The sequence below is a fragment of the Bemisia tabaci genome, chromosome 1, assembly GCF_918797505.1.
Source record: "Bemisia tabaci chromosome 1, PGI_BMITA_v3".
Taxonomy (NCBI): Eukaryota; Metazoa; Arthropoda; class Insecta; order Hemiptera; family Aleyrodidae; genus Bemisia; species Bemisia tabaci.
Genome location: NC_092793.1, coordinates 88,212,768 through 88,234,003, shown reverse-complemented (window position 1 = coordinate 88,234,003; position 21,236 = coordinate 88,212,768). Strand labels below are relative to the sequence as shown.

Sequence of the window (21,236 nt, the reverse complement as noted above, 5' to 3'; positions counted from 1 at the left end):
ATTCAGGATCTTTTAATACTGTGAGAAAATTGGCAAAGTTTAGCGATCTTACCACTGGTGTTGATATCCCTTTTGCCCTTTTCTCTGTTTCCCCGTCGCTAAAACGATACGCATACATCTTGGGTCGCAGCGCGACAAACTCAGCAATGGGTATTCCACCCGTTTCATCCTTAAAACTACCCATTACTTTACGGTTTGTCGCGCTGCGACATTGATGACCTTCTGGGAAGTTGGAGGTGTCGTACAAGTGTAGATCTGACATCATATCATCGTAGACGTTCGGTGTAGTCAACTCGTAAATGAACGAGTCCGTATCCATATAGAGAAGTTGAACTTGGTCGGGATTGTACTTCTTAAGCATGTGATTATAGTGGAATTGATACATGTGTACTTTACTCAGATCTAAGATTGAAAAACCAACAATCATTGGTCTGTCTATGACGACCTCTGTTCTCCGTAAATGGATTGCTACCAATTCTTCTGCGAAAATCGTGCGATCTACGAAATCGACCCGTGAGATGGCTTTCAATATCTGTCTGCTGTTTGTACCCAATTTAATATTCTTTCGCTTCAACGGGTTCTCGATAAATTTTCCGTAGCAAGCGTTGCTGCACAGTTTCAGGAGCGTTTGGTGGAACGGATTCGTAGCGTCCCGTCTCAACCGGGCGTTCAGCTCGATGAAGGGTGCCAAGAAAGGAGCCTGACGGAATTTGATGGCCCGGTTGACGCGCAGGAGTTTTAATCCTTGACCAAGCGCTTCTTTCAACATTACATAGTGGATAACATAGTTGTTTTTATTAGCTAGAGTCGTCAATAGTTTCGTTCATTTCCCCGCTCCCGATGGTGGTATTTCGTTCTTGCACAAGAACGGAAGGTCCTTGTGCAGGTCGTGGAGGTGTTCTGGATATTCAATATCTACATCGAGTATGTACCCGAAAGGAGCGTCGTCGGGATGGTTGATTATAGTTTTCGCCAGAGTTAGCAACTCTTCTCCTTCCGGGACCCAAGTGTAGTTATCGTAGGGCAGATGCTTTCTCATGGTGTGTGCGTAAAGTGCCGTCACATCCAAGTATTGTATATAGTTCACTGGTTTTTTAGGATCAAACTGATCCGGTATCAAAGGATTGTTTGCGAGAGCGTGCCGTTTCACCACCTGTGTTATCCCACCTCGGATCGAGCTCATAATCATGAATACCATATCCATATCATTGAAGAGTTGAATTTTCACATTAGTTATTTTTAGGAAGGCGTCGAAAGCGAAACCGGGTAGCGTCAGGTAATTGGCACAGTCCAAACTATAATTTTTTATTCCGAAAAGTCGGAACTCCTCAAACACATCGCTGAGGAGGCACACATCGAGTCGCAAGTAGAAATCTGAATACTCGCCGAGATTACGGAAATTGAAAGTTTGCCAAACTTGGAGAAACCGTTCGTATTCTTCTTCAGAGATGTCCGTTTGAGTCAGGGTGTTGAAGAAAGCCTCTCGCGGTGGTGGACGCGTCTCGTTCAGCTTGGCCGGATTGTCAACGTAATCGTACGGGAACGGAGCTTTCCGACAAACCATGTCGAACTCATTGTCTGTGCGAGTGAGTTTCCTCGTGCGAACGAAAGATTCGCGCGGGATCGTCTGAACCAGTTTATCCAACGATGCGGGGAGGAATCGGAACGAGTCGATGAACTTGATCGAAAACCTGTTTCCCAGATGGACCGTCATACTGATGTAATTTTCCTCCGTGTGTGGTATTATTTCGACGCGATGAGGATATTTGTTCAGAGCCAGCACTACCTCGTGGAAATCATACCTGCTACCATTGTGCAGGACGACTCTAACACATTTCTCATGTCGGAAAATAAGATTGCAATTTGAACATAAGGCTTTTCGATAATTGGACCTTGTTTTCCCTCCCGCTCTCTTTTGATGGTCATGATCCCTTACCTTTACGATACCTGGTTGTGAGAAATCCACCTCACAATGTCCACACCTATTTTCCGCTTCAAATGTGGCCCGGTCTTCGTGTGTCATGATTATTTTACTCTCTTTGTCATTGTAACTCTCACTGATTCTTCCTACGAGAGTGATTATATCGTCCAGAAATTTGATATGTGCCTCTTCGCCACGGTACAGTTTCGGTTCCGTCATTTTAAATTCGGGATCCTCCGTGACGAGGAGGTAAGCGTAAGAATTTGAGATGTGCCGCCTATACGCAGACGCTGGATGCTCCGAGTCACCATGAATTTGTTCCAAGTAGGCTTCAAAGTCTGCATAAATTACATAATTATGTTTTATTTCCTTGTGGTGATTTTCGAATTTGAGGTATCGCTCGTCTGGAAATGAAGCTAGGAATGCGTCTTTGCTTACCAAAGAGCAAAGAACTTTATGTTGATTCAATTCCTCCATCGAGTACTTGTACGTAAAGCATTTCTTGCAGATGTAGATGCGACGTTTACATTTTGTCAACTGTTTTCGTACAAGTTGTTCAAAGTTACTGATCCAGCAATAATGGTAACTTAAAGGTACGGGGGTTGAGAGACATAGTAGGTCGGTGTGGTCCTCTCTTTCCGGGTCGGCAACTTTAATTGGGTAAACTGTATAATTTTTCTTGTTGGACACCAAATTCTCACGGAGGCCAAATACCGAAACCGATACGTTGTTCCTTTTCTCGAATTTGATAATGTCATCTATGCTCGTGGGTAATCGAACGTCCGAGAAATCGTAACGATCGAACAGATTTAAATATTTTTCCGGACGTTGTTTATCCTTCGCATCCCTTGGGAGGAACTTTCCCAACATTGCGTACAGGAAACAATCGTTGAATGCACCGTTATTTACATTGACAACATGCTTCGTCGAAAATGGCAGCTTAACGTACGTTCCTCCTCGATGTAACGCGTAATAGCGGTTGATACGTAGCTCCATACCCTGTATCTTCTTCAGCACCCACCCGGATCCGTTCATGTGAAAATCGAATGACTCTTTATTGATCTTGGCCCTGAACTTTTCATAATACTCGTCCAGATCCGTTGACGCGAAAATAGCTTCGTTTTTTAGTCTTAAACTTTTTCAACTGCATTCCTTCCTTGTCCTTATCGTCAGCTTTCTCGTACTCGGCGTAAACTAGTATATTAACCTTCAATGCCTCGCCGGTGAGTTCTTCTTTTATTTTTTTAATTATGAGGTCTTTAGCCGATAGGAGGTACTCATCTATGAGGAATTCTCTGGCTGTGAAGTTTGTGATGAAAAATGTTTTCAACCTGCTTTGACAAGCAGTCTCAACTTGAACAATCGGTACTTTCATCTCGAACAAATTTCTTATGTGACTTGCAGATTCTTCATGTTTTTCTCTTTTATGGTATGAGATCTTGCACGTGTCACAATATTCTTGATCGTTGTTGTCATCGGTAGGTGATGAGGTGGACATCTTTTCAATATGTTCGGGAGATTGCTCATGATTCTCTCCCTCCGCATAAAACTCATCACAAAGATCACAATGGATGAGCGCGTTGTGCTCCTGTTTAATGTGCGTTTCATCGTTGATACCCTCCTCCTTCTTAATTTGTTCGGCACCATGTTCGTGCTTTTCACCTTGTCTATAAAATTCATCACAAATATTACATTGGATGAGCTCCTGTTTAATATACGTTTCATCGTTAATACCCTCCTCCTTCTTAATTTGTTCGGCACCATGTTCATGCTTTTCGCCTTGTTTATAAAATTCATCACAAATATCACATTGGATGAAAGTTTCAACATTCTGTTCTTGAGCAGCCATGATAAAGATACTATTTTAAGCTCAAAGTCTTCCGAGTCGGTCAGAAAAGAAAACTTGCACTTTCTTTACGTTTGCTAGATTCTGTTCACTGAAAAGATTTCAGAGCGAACAAGTGAATACTATTTTAAGCTCAAAGTTTTATACTATTATAAGCTCGAGATTTTCTGATTTCGTCAGAACAGAAAATCAACACTATTTTCTCGTTTGTAAGATTCTGTTCTCTGAAAAGATTTCAGAGTGAATACTATTATAAGCTCGAGGGTTTCCAATATCATCAAAAGTGAGACTGACGAGTTTTCTACGCGGAGGTAAAAATATTTAGTTTCCTCACCGAGCGGAAAGAAACTGTAGACTCATGATTTACCTCAAAGTAAATATAGTAGTATTTGTTAATCACCAAACTCGGTTTCACTCGGGTAAACTGTGAAGTCATAAGTCGTAACATAAATTACACTTTTATGTAGAGTTATAATTTACCGCGGAGTAAATATAGTAGTATTTGATAATCACCAAACTCGGTTTCACTCGGACAAACTATGTCGTCATAAGTCGTAACATAAATTACACTTTTATGTAGAGTTATAATTTACCACGGAGTAAATATAGTAGTATTTGATAATCACCAAACTCGGTTTCACTCGGACAAACTATGTCGTCATAATTTGTCCAACTCGATTAGGTCGGTTACGTTAGCACTGAACACCGGGGACGCTGGCGGTGAAACTATTATCCACGAAGGCGAAGACATAATGATTTCCCCCTACCTACTGCGCTTGACTTTTTATAAGAGTCGAATCGCACACTGGCTGATGCAACATTCACTTGCAAGAGGCGAGAATGTTGCATCAGCCAGTGTGGTTCGAGTAGCTGATGCAAGAGGCGAGAAAGTTGCATCAGCCAGAGTGGTTCGAGTAGCTGATGCAAGAGGCGAGAAAGTTGCATCATTGTTATCCACCACTTAAGTGCCTCTACCTCGATAACGCCCACTCGAGTCTGTCTGAGTGCTAAATTTTCTCAAGTGTACTTGAGTCCTAATTTGTAGTCGCAATATAAAACTACGCTTTCATACAAGTGGGAAAATTATCAATGCGAGTCGGGGAACGTATAAGGGTGATTTCACGATAATAGGCATAGTCGTGTCGCCGTGGGTTCTGAACGACATAGGGCAAAACGATTGAAAACCAAATTAATTAATCAATAGGAATGATGTCCCTGAACCTATTCATGGCTAAAAAATATGATGAATTATTATTATATTTAATAATATGAGACTTTAAAGGCCGAAAATGTCCGGTCGGTTTACGCGTCGCCAACCCCGATTTTGAAGCAAAAGAGCAATTTGCGGTAACATATCAGTACTGATCATGAACTCTTTGGCAATATTTGCTGAAAAGAGACTCTAGTGTTCAAGAAAATTGCCAGTTTGAACTGAAATGTTTATTATTGAGCGAGAAAAGTCATAAGAAAGAGATGTCGCCACATTTGGCAACAAATTTTTGCAGTTGTATTAAGTGGCAGTGTTTATCTCGCCAGATGGAGTCAGGAGTTTCAAAACTGCCATCAAATTGTTTGCTGAAGTCTTCTTGACAAAACCATTACTGATAAAGTCAGTTTTTTTTACAATGAAAACTTAAATTATTATGAAAACCAGTGATTTTTACGTGTGTAGCACTAATTCCTCACTACGCAAAAACCTCAATTTAATAGTATTAAACTAAAACGAAGTCTCCCAAAGTCTAGAAAACTTTTAAGGCAGCATTAATTCCACCTCATAACTCAAGAATTGCCAAGTTTCATCTTTTGTATCATCTTTAATCTCACATTTTGAGTGTCGGTTACGCTGTGTCTGTTACAGTAACCGACACAATTTGGCAGGGCCGCCATGTTTGCGTGGACCTCCAGCAGTCCCGCGGGAAGCGCTGATACCTGATTCAATGGCTTGTTTATCAATCACTTTAACTTTGCACTGAATCAAAATAGAGCGTGCCAAAGCTGGAAAAAGGAAGTTTAATACCTTTAGAATGAGGTAATGAAATCCTGTTAAAATTGGTGCACTTTTATTTCTCAGGTATTTCATATTTTAAACTATTCCTGTTATCGTGAAATCACCCATAAATAGTGTCGAGGAAGTGTGATCGATCATTTCAAAACAAGAACTCGTCAAGTATGGACGCTCCAACCCTCAAATCACAATCGATCAGAGCGATGAACACCTTGGATATGGTATATGAGGCTCTCACTTTCAAATTTACAGGAATACGAGCAGAGCTTTTGAACAAGTTTGCCCGACTCCTTTTTCCTGACAAGTTATTCCACCATCTTAAACTCAGCTCAATAGACACTTCCGATCCCGTCGGGTGTTACGGCTTAGTTGAGATAACGGAAAGATTTTGCCTTCTCCTAGAACGTGTCGCAGACGAGCACGAAATAATTTACTTCCTAAAGCAGGGGTACAAGAAAGTAGACGAAGAGGACTGGAAGATAGGTAGACTGTTAAGTGCAATTCGCGTAGTATTATACACAAGAGAGAGAGGAGAGCGGGTCTAGCAGTTGGATTTCGTATAAATAGTATGCATTCTCTTCTCAGTATCGCAAGGAAGAAATCATGATTGATAAAATAATTCTCATCACCATCATCATTGCTGTTGTTGGAGTGAAATCCTCACTGGTGGAAAACTCATCCGAAGCAAACATCACAATGTGCCCTGTCTGTCCGGAAATCAAATGCGCACCCTCTACCTTGACGGATGTTCTTCTATTCATCTTGAGTTTACTGGCGCTCATTTGCTCCGCACCGTACCTGTACTCCAAGTACCTTTCATCCGACTGCAAGTTCCGTTTCATCAGGATGGCCCGGAAAAATAACAATCGGAAACTCGATGACATAAGTGTAGATTTAAAGTTCGGAGAAGGAGAAGGATCCGATGTTTGTGGTTGACAACCCTCACGTTTTTAGTGCGTTTTCTAAACGCGAACTGTTTTTAAACTGTAACTGTAAATATCCAATAAAAAATAATAAAAATTTTTTAATTCATCAAACTGAACATTGCAATATCCATTCCCAAAACACAAGGTTCCCGATACGCATCGGAAATCCCTCGTATAGTCCAGCGTTCGTTAGCGTTCCCAGGCATAACGTGCAAGCGACACTGCGCGACATTGTGAAAACTGGCCCTAATCATAGGGTAGGCTCCTGCATGGCGGTCAGAAGCCTTTCGAAGGGACGAACAGAAACGAACGGAGAGCGAGAGTGGGAAATCCCTCGTATAGTCCAGCGTTCGTTAGCGTTCCCAGGCATAACGTGCAAGCGACACTGCGCGACATTGTGAAAACTGGCCCTAATCATAGGGTAGGCTCCTGCATGGCGGTCAGAAGCCTTTCGAAGGGACGAACAGAAACGAACGGAGAGCGAGAGTGGGAAATCCCTCGTATAGTCCAGCGTTCGTTAGCGTTCCAGGGCATAACGTGCAAGCGACACTGCGCGACATTGTGAAAACTGGCCCTAATCATAGGGTAGGCTCAACGCGAACTGTTTGAAACTGTAAATATCCAATAAAAAAATTTTTTGATTCGTCAAACGGAACATTGCAATATCCATTCCAAGCGCACACTAGTACAAAATTTGAAATTACCGAATCAGACCCTAATCTACAGTATCAGATACCAGGCCCATACTGCAAGATACGGTCTTTCGAAACCGAAAAATTTTACAAGTCCGAAATCTCGAAAACTAAAAGTCGTATCGAAATTCGGTCAGTACAGTTTTCCGATCTTCGATAGCGTAAAAGAATCGCATCGGTCCGCGGCGGATCGGACGAGGGTGATTTTCCGAAAATTTTTCAATTTCCCGAATCAGACCCTAATCTACAGTATCTGATACCAGGCCCATACTGCAAGATACGGTCTCTCGAAACCGAAAAATTTTACAAGTCCGAAAATCCGAATTTATTGCACAATCTGGCAACACTGTACGGAAAAATCAACTAATTTCTCGCCCCATCTGGCAACACTGTAAAATGCAATGTTGCAAAATTTCACCAATAAATAAATCATTTATTTACATGCACCACGCGGCAACACTGCTGCGCCATCTTGAAAAATACACCATTGCATAACCCGAAAAATGAAGGGGCATTATTACACGATTGCATAACCCGCATATTGAAGGGGCAATATGCAATACTTTCTTTTTACAGCGTTGCCATATTGAACAATAATCCCTATACAACGCTGTAATTTAATTCATATTTTTCTGCACAATCATGCAACGCTGTTGGATAATTTACTGCGCTAAAATCCTCATTTTCATACTACTATCGTCCTAATGTCCGGGTTGTCCATGAGGAAAAGTTGTTTTGCTAGGTTAGGCAAAAATCCTCTAATGATGCAGTCAACGAGCTCCACTTCGGATAACTTGTGTCTTATTTTTTCGGCTAAGTGGATTTTGTTCTCAATGTATGCCGTTGAAGCTTCTCCTGCTCCTTGCTTCCTGTTTTGGAATGTCATCCAGTTACTTCCTAGGTTCTCGGGAGTTTCAAATTCATCCAAAAATTCCAATTTCACTCGATTCCACTCGTTAATTTCCTGGAGGCGTTTTTTGTTGTTTCTAAACCACAGTTCTCCTTCTTTTTCCAGGCTGACCCAAAACATTTGGACCATTTGCTTATCGTTTAGCCCTCCCATTTGGGATATTTGTTCAAAACGGTTAACAAATTCCCGTGGTTCTTGATTTTTGAACTTTGGGAACTCCACCTTCGGGTATTTAACCTGCACCGCATGTGGATTGCCGTCCGCGAATGTTGTTTGTTGCATGTTGTATCCGTGTTGTTGGTTAGATTGGTTTTGTAATTGCCTTTCTTGCTGCGCCTGCACTTCCCGCGCAATGACCCTTTTGAGCGCGTTAAAAGCGTCCTTTTTGTTGGTGAATACGTCGGGCACATTCCTCTTCTCCAATTCCTCACCAATTTGTTGTTTGGTCATTCTGTTGTAGTTATTCAGATCGCGGTCATTCACGTTTTCCGCGTTTTCATTGTCTGGATCGTCACTTAGATGACCATTTTGATGATGACTGTTGTCGTTGCTGTCGCTGCTCATCTTGATTTTTGACAATGCAGTTGAGTAGTTGAAAATATTTTTCCGCTAAATTGTGATATTTTATGTCGCTATAGTTATTGCTTGAAGAAGAAATAACGCAACCGGCTTAACAACAGCCACTTTATACAAAAAATATTGAAGATCTCAAAGAAAAACTTGTCCAGAGCTCGTCCAGAAATTTCGTGACCAGTAAGCTGAAACTACAGTCTATTAGCTTAATTCCCGGCTCTCCATTTCTTTGAAGTCTGACTTTGATAATAAAAAGATATTGAATCGAAATCGAGGGCTGATTTAATGATTCAATTTAGTAAATAAGGACCAAAAAATTGAAACACCGAAGTCGAAATCTGACTTGATAGTGTTTTATTCTTTGGCGTGTTGATGGGTACGGGTCGGATACCACAAACCACGTACCAAAAATAAATTCGATAAAATTCCGTAAAAATTCATCCAAAATTCAGCACACTTGCTTCATAAAACTCCAAAAAATCAAATACTTCAAAAAACACAAGGAAAAACTCAAAATTCAAACACAGCTATCGGAATCTTCTTTCCTGCCTGAGGAAACTCCGGCGCCTACCACCATGTGAGATGGCGTAGCTCAGGGGGGGTAGAGCGTCGCAAGTGCTAGTGCAGACGCAAGGCGTCGCAAGAGCAAGTGCCGACACGCGTCGCGTCTGCTGTGCAGACGATGGCGTCGCTAGAGCAATGCAGACGCAGGGCGTCGCAAGTGCAGAGCTGACACTCGTCGCAACGGCAGTGCAGACACAGAGGTGATGGACGGGAAGAAGCGAAGACAAGAAGAGAACCAAAAGTGATATGAGATGCAATGTCTAATGCTGATTGCTACAAGGGCACACAATAATCAAGCGCTGGTTGAATCCGGGTCGATGGGATGAGGAGCGGACAAGTGCCGCTCGATCGCCAGTCTCTCCAAGAATAATCCCAGGGCCCAGCTCCGAGGAGCTCCCTAGGTCTCCGGCTCTGGCTACCCCCTCCACTTGACTCGGAACCGGTCAAGCCTCGCCCTGCGCATGCGCAGAAGGGATACTACCCCTCTGCCCTCTCGCTCGGGGGTGCTCCACCGATGCCCAGTCCCGTGACGTATGGGTTTTGTCAGCGCCCTCGACTTGGGTGCCAGGTCCCTGGGCCACTCTCACAACTTAATTTAATCTAAAAACCGTGTACATTTTCGTAAAGAACGTAAAAAAATACATAAAATGTGATTTGTAACTTTTCCCTAAGTTGCCAAGTTTTAGAGAAAAATCGTCCCGAAGCGCCAAAAATGCCACAAATTAGATTAACCATCACGTCGAAGGTTCTAGAAAGTGAATTATGACTTTCATGTGGATCGTGGGACACTTTCCCCACGCAGTTCCTGTTGTTTGGTATATTTGGCATGTAGCAAGCATCTTGAGAACCAAGGATTATCTCGAGGTTACAGGAATAAAGAGGTGAACTGGTGAAGGATAAGGTAAAAGCACCTTGAGGGTCCCTTCCGTCACGTTCAACTGAGCCCTTTACATGTCCCGTGAGACGCATTACAATTTTCCATTTTCGATACGTTAATTGTAGTGAAATAAAACTTACAATTCACTTCCTGGAACCTTCGACGTGATGATTAATCCAATTTGTGGCATTTTTAGCGCTTCGGGACGATTTTTCTCGAAAACTTAGCAACGTAGGGAAAAGTTACAAATCACATTAAATGTATTTTTTTACGTTCTTTCCGAAAATGTACACGGTTTTTAGATTAAATTAAGTTTCACACATGTAAACTTGAAAAAAAACCCTAAAAATTGGTGAAAATTGGCAACAATGGACCGTTACGCCTTTTGAAATTCACAGGAAGCCATTTTTATGGCCAGATATGAAAAGTACGTAGAAAAATACATATAGTACACACCCATAGAGGGTGACAAAGGTCGAGAAACATTCTAAAGAGCTCCCTTCAAGTAAAGGAAGGCCGCTAAAATCGACATCCCAGTCAATTTTCACATCGTGGGAATCCAGGTACAACTATAATTTTTTGATATGTTGTATATATAGGTAAGAGCTGTTACGTACGTCAATATACAGGTTGTACTCCACTTTCTTGAACCTTAAGCGTGGCAATTCATCGAATTTTTGCCATTTTTGGCTCTTTGGGACGATTTTTCTCGAAAATTTGGCAACATAGGGAGAAGTTTCACAGAACATCTTTTATTCATTTTTTTGCGTGCTTTTCAAAAACGTACTCGATTCTTAGTTTGAATTAATTTTTGCGTGTGTAAAATTGAAAAAAACCCCTAAAAATGGGCCAAAATGGCAACAACGGACCATAAGGCCCCTTAAAATTTATCGGAGGCCTTTAAAAAGGCCAGAAACGGAAAGTACACAAAAAAATACATAGGAATCATCTGCTGAAAGGGTTGTAACAGTCGAAAAAGTCGACGAAAAAAAGGATTTTTCGATGCCGACGTTCTGGGTTTGAGGCGTTGTTGCACCTTTGCATGGGCTCCGTTCGGTAAAATATTTGGCATTATGTCTACCTAGGACTAGTACTTTGAAAATATGAAACATTCAGCAAAATCCAGGTGGGGCCGGAAAAGGCCCAAAACGACACTCCTCCTTTATTAAAGTATCTAAATAAATAAATCATATGTAGATTTACAACGAACATTGCATGGAATACTATACCTCCTATACAGGGTTATCCAAAAGTCACTGACCACCCCTGTAACTTTTTTCCAAATTGAGATAGAAGTTTGAAACTTTGAGAATGTTCCTCGGTCTAAAGTAGCACCTTTTTGGTCCCCCCAAAATTTTGGGGGGCGGCTCCCCCTAAGGGGGGGCGGGGGCTAACTTTTTTTTTTCAAATAGCAACCCCCCCCCCCTTTGTGATACCTCATTCGAAAGATGATAAAAAAAGAAAATTTTTGGCGCAAGCCGCAGGTCAAAATATTGATTTTTGACAAAATGGCGGCCGGTCAAAGTTCAAAATGGCGGAAATTTGGCATCTCCGTTTTTTAGCGGCGGATTGGTCTTAAACTCAGACTCTTCAGGGTTTTTTCGGACGCGAAAAACGATTCTGGCATCGGTTTTCCAGAAAAGTCAGTCCTTTTCAAAATGGCGGCGGTCAAAATGGCGGCCTAGAGCGAGAAGTGGATATTTCGGCTGCTAATCGTTGGATTTGCATGAAACTTGGTATCCGAGGGTATTTCGGCACGAGAAGAACGAATCTTTCATTGGATATCTGAAATTCCGACGAATTTCAAAATGGCGGTGGAAAAGTGACGTGAAGTCAGTTTTACGGCTGTTAACGAATGGATTTGCATGAAATGCGATATCGATTATTTAGTATTTCAAGAATTGATGAAGGATTTCTTTTTATCCAGCCAAAAACCACCAGGATATCGAATTTCATGCAAATCCATTTCTTTAACAGCCGTAAAACTGACTTCTCGCCATTTTGAAATTCGTCGGAATTTCAGATATCCAATGAAAGATTCGTTCTTCTCGTGCCGAAATACCATCGGATACCAAGCTTCATGCAAATCCAACGATAAGCAGCCTAAATATCCACTTCTTGCTCTAGGCCATTTTGAAAAGGACTGACTTTTCTGGAAAACCGATGCCAGAATCGTTTTTCTCGTCCCAAAAAACCCTGTGTGTCTGAGTTTCAGACCAATCCGCCGCTAAAAAACGGAGATGCCAAATTTCCGCCATTTTGAACTTTGACCAGCCGCCATTTTGTCAAAAATCAACATTTTGACCTGCGGCTTGCGCCAAAAATTTTCTTTCTTTATCATCTTTCGAATGAGGTATCACAAAGGGGGGGTTGCTATTTGGAAAAAAAAGTTAGCCCCCGCCCCCCTTAGGGGGAGCCGCCCCCCAAAATTTTGGGGAGACCAAAAAGTTGCTACTTTAGACCGAGGAACATTCCCAAAGTTTCAAACTTCTATCTCAATTTGGAAAAAAGTTACAGGGGTGGTCAGTGACTTTTGGATAACCCTGTAGAATAGAGGTACTATCGTGGACCGCTGTGGCGTTAGTTCACCGCACCCTTTGCAAGGTTCGTTGCGGTCGCGCGGTAACGGTTTTTAACACAGGTTTAAATTGGGAGTTGGAGGTCCTCATTTATTCTCTTGGTCCATGTTAGTACTACGTGCACGGTTTTTCAATGAATTGTACTAATTTTCTCATTTTTTCTTTCTTTTTCGTTCTGCTTTATTCCTTTTATTCTTCATTCTCTTTTTTCCGATCCCCCCTCACAAATATTTTCTCTTTCTCTTAGTATGTCGTTCTTTTTGTATTATTTGAATCTCTTCTATTAATACCTTTGCTTTTATTACCTACTTATTTCTCTTTTACAATTTCTTGCACTTCCTCTTCTGATTCTTTATTTTCTTTACTTTTTCCTTGACCAGCTGGCTTCAGCGAGCCCGGAATAGCTGTTTTAAATATACGCGGACACGAAGGCAATCCGAATCCGAAGCGATCCAGAAAAGAGCCGAGGTGAATCTGGCAATGTTTATTTATTTATTTATTAAAACTTTCGTGCATGAGAGCCCCATTATTAGGGCTATGGCACAGGTCAAAAAACACTATACAATAATTAAAAATATAAATTACAACTGTTACATTAGTAGAACGTTACTCAACAGCTGAATTTAGAAATTCGTTCAAATTATAAAATGCCTTTCTTAAAAGTAGATCTCGAAGTAAATTGTAAAATGTAGCGATGGATGTGGCAATGGGGTTTATACAGGGTTATCCAAAAGTTACCTACCACCCCTGTAACTTTTTTCCTAATTGAGATAGAAGTTTGAAACGTTGGGAATGTTCCTCAGTTTAAGGTAGCAACTTTTTGGTCCCCCCAAAAATTGTGGGGGGCGGCCCCCCCCCTGAGGGGGACGGGGGCTAACTTTTTTTTTCAAATCACAACCCCCCCCCCTTGTGATACCTCATTCGAAAGATAATATGAAAAGACGAATTTTGGCGCAAACCGCAGGTCAAAATGTTGATTTTCAAAGTCCAAAATGGCGGAAATTTAGCATCTCCGTTATTTATCGGCGGATTGGTCTGAAACTCAGAATCCTCAGGTTTTTTGGGACGAGAAAAACGATTTTGGCATTAGTTTTCCAGAAATGTCAGTCCTTTTCAAAATGGCGGTTAAAATGGCGGCTTAGAGCGGGAAAAGGGATATTCAGGCTGCTTATCGTCGGATTCGTATGAGACTTGGTATCCGAGGGCATTTTGACACGAGAAGAACGAATCTTTCATTGGATTTTCGAAATTTTCAAAAACTTTAAAATGGCGGCGAAAAAATGACGCAAAATCCATATCACGGCTGCTTATCGATGGATTTGCACAAAAGTCAATACTATGGTGGTTTTTGGCTCGGAAAAATTAATTTTTCATTAGATTTTTTAGATGTTATTGTTTACACCCATAACCGCCATTTTTTCGCACTTTTTCGCCACATGTTCGTCACCAGACTGACTTGCAATTGCTTACAATCGTTTATTGCGTCAATTTCGTAATAATGTGGGTGTTGATAAGATTTTTAAATGTTAAAAATATTTAATTTCAATAAAACTTAACCTCCAAATCCGCAGAATCCGACGGGAATTTAACAACGACACCTCGATTTTCTCCCGTCTGTTGAGCTGACGTCGTCGTTGAGATGACGTCAATCCTGCTGAGATTTGGCCATTTTTGTTGGGCAGTAAAAGTAATTTAACAACGCACCTCAGCGGCCATTTTTGTTGGGCAGCAAAAAACGCACCTCGAAACGTACCCGATGTCGTGTGACGTCAAGAGGGTACGAAATGCGACCACCGTTCTTTATTCGCCTTGGCTACTTAGGTTCTATATCCCTTGCTGGTATAGACGTGGCAACGTTGGTTAGTAAAAATCAGTGGTGTTTCTTTATCACGGCCCTCGGGGGAAAAAATGTGCATCGTGCCATAAGCCATACTGTCCGTTTCTGCCCTCTATAGAAAGCAAGGTGGATAAAATTATCTGATTGTATCTGACATACCATTATGGTCTGAATTCGAAGTCAGTGTGAAACGTAGATAGTTCGTTTTTCTGTTTCTGTTGTTATCTTGTTTCAGGCAATCAAGACTGAGTTACTAATAACTATAAGTACCTTCATTGACTGCATGTATGAGTACCTGAAAGGTTATGGAACCAAACTGAGCCTATCCCTCCTCTGCTGTCCCGTCCGTACTATGTTCTCCTGACCATCTTATGTTGTCCCGGATATCCTAAATCCTACGTATGAAATCCTGTATGAAACCCCTAACTGAATGTCCATTGCCTTCTTTCCGTTATTTGAACCGCTACCACTCAAGGTTGGTATACTAGTTAATGAGAAGATGAAAAAGAGGGTACAATAACGAAGAGAAAATGAAGAGAAGAAGATAATTAACAAAAAGAGAAGAAGAAGGGTGAAGAAGAAAAAGGCATTCAACTTCCTGCTCCTGAAAACCGTATCAACAAGTAGTGAGAGTAGGTACTTTAACCTTCGCAGACACAAAGAAGCGAGCACCCACACTGGAACACTTTTGTTTGGCCGGGAATGATTATTCAAGAAGAATAAAACTCATCACCTGCGATCGCTTATCCAAATCAAATGATCAGAGTATGATTCAATTGAATGCAGTATTTTTTTCAACGGCTCTTCCTGTGCTCCGGAGCAAAAACATTTGAAGTCTAATGTGTTCTTATTGAGAAAAGACCAAATCTCGGCAGAGGCACCTGGAGACGCCAAACTTCAAGGTACCAATTGGTTCAAAAAAGCCGAAAAGGCGGAAGCAGTTGGTGGAATTAGACAATTAGAGATAATATTAGCAGCGTGCAAAATGCTTGTCGACAGTGAAGACGTAGTTGGTTCGTTTGGTTGTGAGGAGCAGAAGCAAGCTTTCCTCAACTTGAAATAATCTATTGTAGGGATGGACGAATATCGAATTCGAATATTCGAATTTTCGAAACTCTTCGAATGCGATTATTGCGAATATTTGAGAATTCAAATCATGCGATTGCGAATAGTTCGGATGCAAATATTTTCGATTATTGCTTCGATTTTTGATTTTTTATGAACCGTGAGAGATAAAATGACACTTTTGAATGCGATTATTCGACTTTGCAATTTCGAATACTTCGGAAGCGAATATTCGAACGTGATGCGATTATCTCGGTGCCAATGATTCAAATATCTGAATATTCGACCATCCCTAATCTATTGCTGAGCTTGAGGCAGAACAACGAAGGTCTGAAGAAGAAATAGTGAAGCATGAAATCTCAGAGGATAGCCCCAAATTTCAGTCAACAATCGATAAAAATGAGAGTCTGTGCAGTCAGAATGTGGACGAAGTAGATAATCGTGGTAATGAATAACTTATCATGAATCAAGTGGGTAGAAGTGAATGAAGAACTGGTCCTGCTTAACAATCAAAATTACCGACCAATCGTGACTTATGGAACTACACCAGAGGTGCCCCTTGCAATACCTACATAAAATATTTTTGTCAGCAGGTATTGCGACGATCGAAATTTGTCTACTTTTTAATTGAATCTCGATTTGACCCTGAAAATCCTCCTTGCCTAACGGTAGCGCTCCTGACTCTTTTCAGAAGTGCCTGCAAGTTCCTGCGGGCGAGAAGAATCGCAACGGCGCTGAACCTAGCATTGTGGCTACAAGATCACAGCCAACGGATTTAAGTCCCCTGCCAATTGATTAAATACCCTGAGAGGATTAAGATAAAGTTAATGTAAAAACTCCAGAAAGTTAGTGGAATTACATGTTGCTAAAATATTTTAAAAAACAAAAACAAAAAAAATACAGCAAGTACAATTTTGTTGAGAAAGACCAAATTTAATTGTTTTTGGTTCTAGTTTTTTTTTCTTTTTTCGTGTAAAACTGTAAGGAAGGTGGAGAGGAGAACAGGCTAATTGTAGAGCTTTTTTAACGATGGAAAAGACGCAGATACTTTACACAATCTTAGCAGAATTAAACTACTGTTTTCAATGAGAAACTAGTATTTCTGGCTCAAGTCATGAGCAACATATGTGCCATTAGTTTCTCTAAGCAGATAGGTGTTTTAATAGGAGCCAGAAATAGTAGTTCCTTGTTGCAAAATGTAGTCCAATTAACATGGGTTGTACTTGGAAGGTGAGTCCAAGGAATTAAGTTAAAAAGCCCCACTAAGGAATGAAAGAAAAAGTATAAATAGTGGCGCGATGAGATGAGAGAGTGGTTTTCGGCAAAGAAAAAAAACAATAGAGGAACATCTTAGTGTTTCTTCAACTCTCTCTCTCTTGGCCCCGCTCTCTTTCTATTTTAAGCAGGTCTTATGAGACCTAAAATATCAAAGCGATCAGTAACACAAGACATTTGGAATCATGACAAATTTTTTATTATGCATTTTATAACTATGGTAAAGATTAACTAAGAAAATTTGTTATCTATAACAAACATGATTGAAAATTATTTTAACAACTGATTTAAAATCCTTCTCTCAGAAAAAACTGAGATCTTACTGACAGTTGTGCTGAGGGAAACGATAACTTTGACTGCCATCATTATAATCCCATTTTGAATCTGAAAATTAACACAAACATTTAAAAATACACCTGAGCTGAGTACAGAAAAGTTTAAACCGTAAGTAGTTGCCTCCATAAACCGTTTATATTTTGACCAACTTTCCTCTAAAATAATTTATAAGTTTACATGGGTTTGGTTTGTGACGAATTACGAAAACCGTTGCACAATCTGAGCAATATTGCAAAGCTTATACGTTGTTTCTATGCAGACTGACTCGATTTTAAGGGGTACAAAAGGCTATCGAACTTCTGGTTGATTTTGAAAAGAGCACATTAGTTTTCAAAAATGCAAGAGTTAGAAATTGCTCGTTCTCATCGGACCAGTTACCGAAAATGAGCAACACCAGTATTAACTTGTGCTATTGTAGATGGAGAACTGTTCAAAAACACTGTGTGATGCTAGTTCAGCAGTCTGCAGTATATGTTGCTTATTTTTAAATCTGACCACTGACAGAAGGTTTTAGCATGTAATGCATGCCTAGCCTCATGTGCCATATGCTACTAAAAAAAAATAATTAAAAAATAAGTTATGAGTAATAAGTAGTTTTTTTCCATATCAACGACAAAACTCCCAAACCACGTTTTTCCTTTTACGACAGTCCAGAAATCTTGCTATAGGTACTTTATTTTTTGAATTAGAAACTGCTCAAAGTCAATTTTTTAAAACTTCCGAGATTTTTCTTTTCTGTGAGAGGGAAATTCTGTGAATACCTGAAGGAATGATGATGATTTGCTTTTCTTCAAATTAATAAAATGGGAGCAGAGACTTATAAAGACAGCAAACAAGATACGCTGGAAACGAGTTTCACCATGGATATAGATCTACAACCACTCACACAGATGGCTGGACTTGCGTTCATTTTTAAAAACAAGAGGAGTAACTCATCCACAGAAAATGTATTTGCATACTAGGATACTCACAGCATCCTGAGAAGGCTGATCATCTCTTGATTCAATGAGTAGAGTATATTAGTAGAAACGAACTCCTTGGCACCATCACTGGATATTGGGATACCATGTGTTTAATGCTAATGGAGCTGAAAATATTTACAACTGAATGTTATTACACTTAAAAAAGTTATGACGAAGCTCAAAAAAATGGGTTATTGGTCATTCTGAGCCTCACTCTGCTTAAGTATGGTTTATATACCTACCTAGAATAGTTTCAGGTTTAGGTAATATGTCCCATTTGTTAAAAACCCCTCCACGTAAATGGGCATATAATTTGATGCGCTTATTTATTGAAATGGGCTCCGGCCAAAATAAAAAAATACCCTAACACAGTGGGTAATAATTCATTTACTACCTAATCATTTTACTTATTGTTCATCACTTGCCCCCGCCCCCCAGCCCCATCCGCCCTCTCACCACTCCGCAGCCCCACCGCCCACCCCGGGAGATTTGCGTCACAGCATACTTGATGAGGATTATCGGGAAAGCTCTAATAAATACAATACAGAAGATTTTGCAATTTCAGGATATAAGTGATTGAAGTTACAAAATTACATGGATCCTTATGATGGAAGAAAAAGTTCAAACTGACTTTTTTAGGCTTAAATTGGAATTTGGGAGCAAATTTTTCACAGAACAGGCATTAATCAGGCATTGTCGGCCTCCTATGGTGTAGTGGTTGTAGCGCTTGCTCTATAATCGGGAGGTCCCGGGTTCGATTCCCGGCCAGGCGACCCGAGTTTGATGGTCTCAAACAATGGTTGCCTGGGGCTGGTTCAGTAGGGACGGAGGGGGGATGGGACTTACAGCGTGGGATTAGCCCTTGTGGGCTATTTGAAGTAGGAAAAAAAAAAAAAAAAAAAAAAAAATCAAGACTAGTGTCACTTAAAATCATCAATATTTCAATTTTTTTGATAATGGTACATTGGGCCTCTTGTCTTCCGAGTTTTATATCTCTTAGTACATACTCCACAAATAAGGAGGAAATGAACGAAGAGGAATGAATTTATCAAAATGATGATACCAATTTCAGACATCAATCAAAAATTCTTCCAACAATCACATACATAATGATATCTTGCATACTTATTAAAATCATTTTTCGAAGATAAGCACACACACATAATACCTAATGACAAATTCGTACATATTTTCATCCTTTCTTTAGGACACGCAGGGGTGCTGAAAGTTCTTCACCCGCACATTTTTGGAAACAGCCTTCGCATTTTTCGAGGTTGCCTTCACATTGCTGTCCACGAATGACTTGCCCACTTCACTGTTGCCTTTGCATAAGGACTTGACAATTTTTTTTTTTTTTGCATAGGAGAGCACATTACACAGTTTCCTTTACAAAAAACTGTACACGTAAAGATTTAAAAGCCTTCTGCCTTCACATTTTCCCCCTATCTAGGTGCCTTCACATCTTTTTACATGTACTCTAACTTTATCTGGTGATTCATCAGTATTCTCTGGTGATGAGGAAAATATTTTCAAACAGAATCCTGTGAAGTGTACAACACACTCAAGGGTCACCCTACTCTTCAATAAAGTCCAAACCCTCCATTATCTTTGCCGTGCGATTTTTGATGGGAAGTGACCCATCTGTGATCTCTCATCTGATGGTGGCTGACCGACCGTCTGCAACATTGAGTTGGGCGAGCCAAAATTGAACAAACAAGAAAGAGTTAGATAAAGAATCAAGTATGTAAGGACCTCTACGGACAATGAATGAGTGAACATGAAAAGGAAATGGAATGTGATTGGCAGGTGCAGAATTGATATGGGTGCCCAGTTCGGAGAAGAGAAAGGATTCAGTGACAAGGGCCTGGAAAAATTCATGGCAACTGGTCTTTTGACAACAGGACAAAGTAAAAACATGATGCCTGTTAGGTGTAACTGCGGATTGAGAGAAACATGCTACCTCATGTCATGATTTACAACCTAAAAAAAGAGGTAAGTGGAGAATTTACTGTACCTAGTCTTATCAAGCCAACAAGGATACAAAAAGCTGTGACACTAGTCTTGATTTCCTCGTTAACTTTCTTGCGATCTTCTTCCGGATCGCAGTTTTGAATCCTCAACATAATGATCAGAACCGTTCAGATTTTCTTCAGGGATGCTTCTTAATGAGATAGATGGCACAAATAAGAGAGACGCGTTGTTAAAGTTAGAAATTGAAGCATTGAAGTCAGCGTAAGACGCGTTGATAAAGTCAGAAGTGCAACCGCTGAGTTATCCGCTGAGTGGCTGAGCTTGCTGAGCTCAACGTTTTAGATGCGTTGTTAAAGTCCACAACTGCCCAACGAAAATTACCCGCTGAGCGTTGAGCTCAACGAAAGCGTTGGTAAATTCTGGTGGATTTACCCGTTTTCCGCGGTTTAAGTCGGGGAAATCGATGAGTCCCTTTGAAGCCTCTAGTTTGTATGTGGGCTGGGGAATAAAGATTACAGAAATTGAACGTTTTTCGTAATCTTTGATTAGAGTCCCTTTATACCCAGAGTTAAGACAACTCGATTATCAGCTGACTGTCAACCGGCCTTGGCTGGCCATGGAGCCTGGAGGCCGAAACGAGTGCACCCAAACGAACGATATTGAGGGATAAGGATCAGGAATCCTGCGATGTCTGTCACACAAAAACAACAACATCAACAAAATTGATAGATTAAAAAGAAAATGAGATTGGTTTGTGAATAATTTCTTAATCTATTTTCATTTAGGACCGATGGAAATAACAATTTACTCTTGATAAACCACAATTAGGTAATATTTTCATTATTCTTGTTCACATTCGAGGTACCGCCATCTTGGTGCACTCGTTTCGGCCTCCAT

General features: G+C 40.6%; 1 protein-coding gene across 1 annotated transcript in view; it reads right to left on the bottom strand.

Annotated features, from left to right (window-relative positions):
- Window positions 1–20,376, bottom strand: part of Dhc36C (Dynein heavy chain at 36C) — a 542,513-nt gene extending 522,137 nt beyond the window's left edge. The window contains exons 1-2 of the mRNA XM_072306421.1: window positions 19,537–20,376; window positions 18,378–18,493 (exon numbers count right to left, since the gene is read on the bottom strand). The gene's annotated coding sequence lies outside the window, so the exon portion shown is untranslated. The remainder of the gene's footprint in view (window positions 1–18,377; window positions 18,494–19,536) is intronic.
- Window positions 20,377–21,236: the final 860 nt, after the last annotated feature.